This window comes from Chaetura pelagica, unplaced genomic scaffold (genome assembly GCF_000747805.2).
Source record: "Chaetura pelagica isolate M959 unplaced genomic scaffold, ChaPel_1.0 scaffold829, whole genome shotgun sequence".
Classification (NCBI taxonomy): Eukaryota; Metazoa; Chordata; class Aves; order Apodiformes; family Apodidae; genus Chaetura; species Chaetura pelagica.
This window is the reverse complement of record NW_009954535.1, coordinates 1,009,741-1,015,633: the sequence shown is the minus strand read 5'-3', so window position 1 is coordinate 1,015,633 and position 5,893 is coordinate 1,009,741.

Below are 5,893 nucleotides of genomic sequence, written 5' to 3'. Positions count from 1 at the left end.
TCAAAATGTTGGAGGGATTTACATTTTATATATATGTTTTTAAGATGTATGTGTATATGGGAGGAGGTTGAGTAAATATTCCTTCTAAAGGCCCCAGAAACACTGTGCTTCTGTCTCTGAGCACAAAGAGAAGAAACTGAAGATAGATAAAAACTTATCAGGGTTACTCTGAAGTAACTGACTTAAAGCTGTGTAAGTTTTATTAGATTCAAGGAAAACCTGTGTTGGTGAGCAGTGGTATTACAGGCTTCGGGTTGTTGCTCTCCACAGGGATGGGATGAGATGAGATGCTAGCAGCATCTCCTTGCTATGCTGGAGGAGCTGAGGCTGCTTCCTGCAGCTGCCTGAAGTGCTGGGCTGAGGGAAGCTGGCTGTGAGGATCCTGGGCAGAGGGGCTGGAGAAACTTGGGCAGGAGCCCTGGCTACCCACAGGCACCCAAGTGCTACAGTGCCAGGCTGTCCATCCCACCCAGCTTGGCCTTGTCCTCCCTGCTCCGTCAACTCTGGCTCCCCTTCAGTAACAGGGATGGCAGGTGCCACTCAGCTCCAGAGAACACCTCCTCATGCATTTGACTGTTCCACAGACTTATAAAGATTCCAGTATTTCCCTTACCAGGCATTAACAGAAAAGCTTCTTTAAGTCAAATAAAAATGTGTTTAATTCAGTGCTTATCTTGCAGTCTCAATCTCGTCATATCTCTAATTTTAATGTAAGCTGAGTCATTTTCATCCTACTGCTTTAAAATCAGGCTGTGGAGCATGGTCTTGTTCTGGTATGTTTGGGAAGTACAACATTTTTTTCTCTCTCTTAGTCAGATCTCCCCTGCCAAGCTTTTATCACTCAGTGATCTTAGATATAAAAATAACATATAGCTGGGAATGATTTGCAGAGTTAAGTTTATTGCTGTAAGCAAAATTGAAGGGTGAAGGATGCCAGCTTGCATTATGTTGGATTGGTTTATAAAAATAAATTAAATGGAAGTATTAGTCCCAATGAAAAATGCAACTTTGTTTTGACACGGTTGCTTGGTGAAGAATTTGCATGGTGTAAATGGCACAGCAGTTATGCAGAACTTGCTTTCTCAGTTTTGTTTGTCTGTGGCCTCTTGGTTCCTCTTCTGCCTGCCTGTCAAGCCCTCCTCAGAGGTTGTAGTTGTTAAGCTACATTGTTCTCTGTTCTTGAAAATAACTGATTGGGTTTTTGCAAATCCGAAGACTTCAAACTGAGGCAGTCTTTTGGCATGGAAAATACAGGTGGAACAGCTGTAGCCTGGCAATGCTATGAATTCCTGGCAACAGTTGTGACGTGGAGCCTTGGCAGCAGGCAGAGCTGTTCCAAATGTGTGTGCTCGTGCAGGGGTGGGGACAGAACAGGAAACACGGGGGAACAGCACAGCACACCTCTGATTGTAACACAACTGGAATATTGCATCCTGGGTCTGCAGTTTAGGAAGGACATGGAAAAGCTAGAAAAATACTGAGAATGAGACAAATCCTAAATTGCAGGATTAAACAAGCTTCATCTGTTTTTATATAAAATGTCTGGTTATGGATCTGGGCTGATCTCAGCTTGCATTCACAAGTTGGTTTCTTCACATGAATTTGAATTGTAAAGCAGTGACTGATTTCTGGTTTTTAAGTTTATTTTTGCTTTGAGTTCATTTGAACCTGCATCTTTGCAACAGCTTGGGTCTCCAGATGATGCAGGCTGTGGCAGAAGCCAATCCATGTGTGCTAGAGCAGCCTGTGGAGGGCTGGTTCACCTCTGGGTGCACACCAAGCCATGGTGCTGTTCTCCCAGGCTGCAGGTGCTGCACTAGCAGAGGGCTGGCACCCTTGGGGGTGGCAGCTGTGGGACAAGGCCTGAGGCTCAGCTGCCTGCCTGTAATGTTCCTTCCATGAAACATGACATGAAGCCTGGTGAGGACTTGCTTTGTTTCTGCGATGAACAGGCATTAAAGTTCTCTGCTTACTCTCAAGTATGAGTCAGTTTGCACAACCAGGGAACCTCTGGTTCACTCAGTTGGTCTTGGTTGACACTCTGGAATAGTCCTTGCTTACCCACACTGGTGGAAATTATGTGCCTATTAAATGGAAAAGATAACTTGTTTTCATTTCCTTTATCTGCTGATTTTCCTCTTCTGAGTAGCTTCAAACCAAATTTACTGGATGGCTGGGTGAAAGTAAAGCATTTTACAATGGCAGAGATCCAATACATAACTCAGTAGTGAGATTTTGGGGTTTTGTATGTAAGTCACTATTCATTGTCTGGTTAAGAAGTTGATTTCATTGAAAAGTTGCTAAAAAAAATTGTGTGTTGTTTTGTACTTTCCACATTTATGATAGTATATAAACAACAAAAAAAACCAAACAGTAGCAGACTTTTTATTCCTTATAGGAAGTCACACCAGGATTAAAGTTTGTGTGTGTAAAGGGAATTCATCCTATGCATCTTTGAGGCTTCTTTACTCTTTGTTGCCCAAGACCTTGGCATAAATACAAAGCAAGCTTCACATGTTGGTGAAGGAGGGTAAGGTGTGTTACCTTGTCCCCGTTAGGCAGGAGCTCTGGCTCCTGTTGCTGCTAGTGCAGCAGATTGTGTTGCACAACATTCCTGTCACCCTGTGCCGATCTAGGGGGAGTCAAGGTCCTGTGGGAGGACCTGCCAGCTCCCTGTGTGCCTGTATGTGCCCTCTTTGCCTGTTTCAAGCCCAGTCCAAAGTCCAAGGGAATAAATAAGGCTCCCTTGACTTTCCATCAGCTGTTTGCCCTGGTGCTCAGCCTGTCAGTGAGGCTGATGGTGGTGATCTCTGGGGGTTATTTGTGTTTCCTGAGACTCAAGGTCTCCACCGAATGCCAGGCCTGTTGGACCGGATGTTGGACAAATGCAAAGCAGGAGACAAATGCAAGCAGGTGTGGGAGAACATGTTTGTGCCTTGTCTGTTTGCTTGCTGGCTGAGAACTAGGCTGGGATGATGGGTCTCCTCTTGCAATGGCTGTATCATCTGGCCGTGCCTTTCAGTCATTTGCAAGCAGGTGTCAGCCACTGAAACAGGCTGTTCCCATTGCCACTTCCCTCAAAGCTGCCACCTGAAAAAGCTAGTTTTCTATTTGTAGCTACAGGCTTATTTGCTGTTTTTCAAAACCTTGCAAAATGGATCTCCAGCCAGCTAGGCAGACACAAGCTTGCATGTTAATTTAATCTATTCCCCTAGAGACTGCTGCCCTATTGCATCCATGTTGTGTGTGGAGCATTCCAGATTCCTTGCAAGAGAAGAGGTGATGGAGCATCTAATGTCACTTGTCAGGTGCCTTCTAAAGTACAAGGTGAGGCTGAGTGTTGGCAATACATTGAAGAGGACGTGCTAGTCTGAATTTCTTCATGGCTTCAGTACAATAGAAATGCTGTATCAGAAGCACCACTTCTAATATTGAAGATAAATTTATGAAGATAAATGTAGACTAAAATAAAGGAACACATAAAAAAAATAACTACAAAGCACACAAAGCTGGATCCTGTGAATAGTGGGTGTCAGGGCATGGAGGGGGTCCCTTTGCACCACCTACTTATCTAGGTTTGGCTTTCAGATAATTAAACTGCCTTTTTTCCTAGTGTACTTCAGAGCTGAAAGCCCTAAGCTTTAGAAAACAAATTCACCATTTGCAATGTAACTGATAAAAATGCAGGCATTAGTTAGAGTCAAGTCAGTATTTGGCCAGGCAACAATTTTCTGTTTTCAGGCTACATTTGGAGTATTTTTAGGATATTTGATTTCTGCTTAGATGTGCAATATGCACATTTATACTGGCAAATTAAATTCATCAGAGTCTTGAGATCAGATTTCTGTTCTTACCTGTCTCTTCCATTGAGCTTTCTTTAGGATTGCAAAACCTTCCTACAGAATAAAGATTTTTTCCAGGGGATGGCAAAAAAACCCACGTTGTGATGCTTTCTCTGCCAAGAGTCAAACCAGCTAGACTAGTACCTAGGCAATCCTGATAGCGCTTCACTTGTTCTTCTCTTTAAATCTGCTGTTGGCATTTCATGGTCCATTCCACTTAGTCCTACCTGTAAATACTCAGCCTACATCTTCTCTCCCCAAAACTGGCCCGTTATTCCTAATCTGTGCTGGGAAGAAGACATGTGGACCAATGTCTCCTTCAAAAGGATCTGCTATGCCCACCCTTGGCTTTCTCATTCTAGACTAAACAAGTCACGCTTTTCTATTTGTCACAGAACTGAAGGACAGCTGAGATAGGAATCATCTGGAGATCATCTAGTCCAACTCTTCTCTTTACAGCAGCTTGTGCAGGGCACTGTCAGACATGTGGAGTGTCCCCAAGTACAGAGCCTCCCTGGCAACCCACCCCAGTGTCTGATCAACAGCACAGGACAAACATTTTCTCTTGTGCTTGAATAGATCTTCCTGTATGTCAGTTTGTGCCTGTCACCTCTTGTTCTGATGCTGAACAATTCTGCGCAACTGGGCAGGAACTGAGAGAGAGCAGGACTGCCAGTGCCTGTTCACAGTGTGTGGCTGGGATGGAACAGGCTGGGCCATTGTCATGGTCCCCTCTGCTCCTGCCGTGGTGCTAAGGGAACCTGTGCTGCCCTCAGCTGCTGGGGACTTGTGTGCACCAAGTGTCTTCCAGGTCTCAGCACACATCTGGTGCATCTTTCCAGGGGCTGTGGCACAGCTCGTGGCAGGCCAGGTGAGGCATGCTGGGTGGCATGAGGTGCTGTCTGGCATGGCCAAGGCAACTTCAGCAAAGCCCCTGTTGATGAGACACTTGGGCTGTGCCACACAGTGTGCCCCGAGCTGCTGCCTGGGGCTTAGTGCAGCATCAGGTGTGAGCAGGAGTCTTTCTGCTGCTGGTGGGTTGCATCCCGTGCTGTTACCAGGTGGAAATTCTCCAAAGACAGGGCTGGCAGGCATCACCAGCGCAGCCAGGGCTGCCTTTGACCATGGCACACTCTGCAACCATCTGCACAGCAAGCAGCCCTGCTTCCTGCACACGGGTGGTGAGGAGGAGTCTGTGCAGGTATATCAGAGGCATCTACCTCCACAGCATCCAGACACCTCACAGGCATTCAGTTACAGAAACGTCTGCCTTATCAAACACCCAGAGGGACCAAATCATTGTGAGGGGATGCTGCTCCTTTTTAATACCTAATTTATCTTTTATTGCTTGGTTAAAGCCTCTGTTCCAAACACAGTTCAAACTGCCTTTGAAATCAGAATTGTGACTGCACCCAGATGCACCACGTTATTTCCTTTCTTTTTCAGATAGTCTAATTCCTTTTCTCCCTTTCTTCTTACAGCGAGCAGCCTCTTGGGTGTTTTGCAGCACTACTGATGTTTAACATGAAGAGGCTGAGAAACTGGTGTGTGCAATGATTAAGTCACTTTCACAAGGTCACGCGGCGAATCGTTGGAAACACCAAGAATAGCACCTGAAGTCTCTTGGCTCTCTCTAGCCCACCCTAAACACTACAGCCTGCCTTTTTCCTGGTGAGCATGGTCTGATTCATAATGCAGTAGTTCTGCTGTAAGGCTGGCTACCTCTCTGCAAGCTGTTTCTGCTGCTGCAGAGAAAAGCATCCAGGCTGAGGCAGCAACAGAGAACGCACATGTCTGTATCAAAAAGTCTAAACCCCAGAAATGGTATTTAGCAGCTTATCTTACATCAGATAAGATCATAAAATGTACTGACTCATTAAAAATAGGTTTTCAAATTCTTGGCAAGCACCTCTAACTTTATATTATTTGGGGTTTTTTTGCTGCAGTACAAAAATACCATTTTGATGATTCTCATTCACGTTGGCTTTTTCTGGTCTTTCTGGTGAAGTACCGAATTATTGATGGGTGTTCTTTTGCTTTTAATTGTGCTC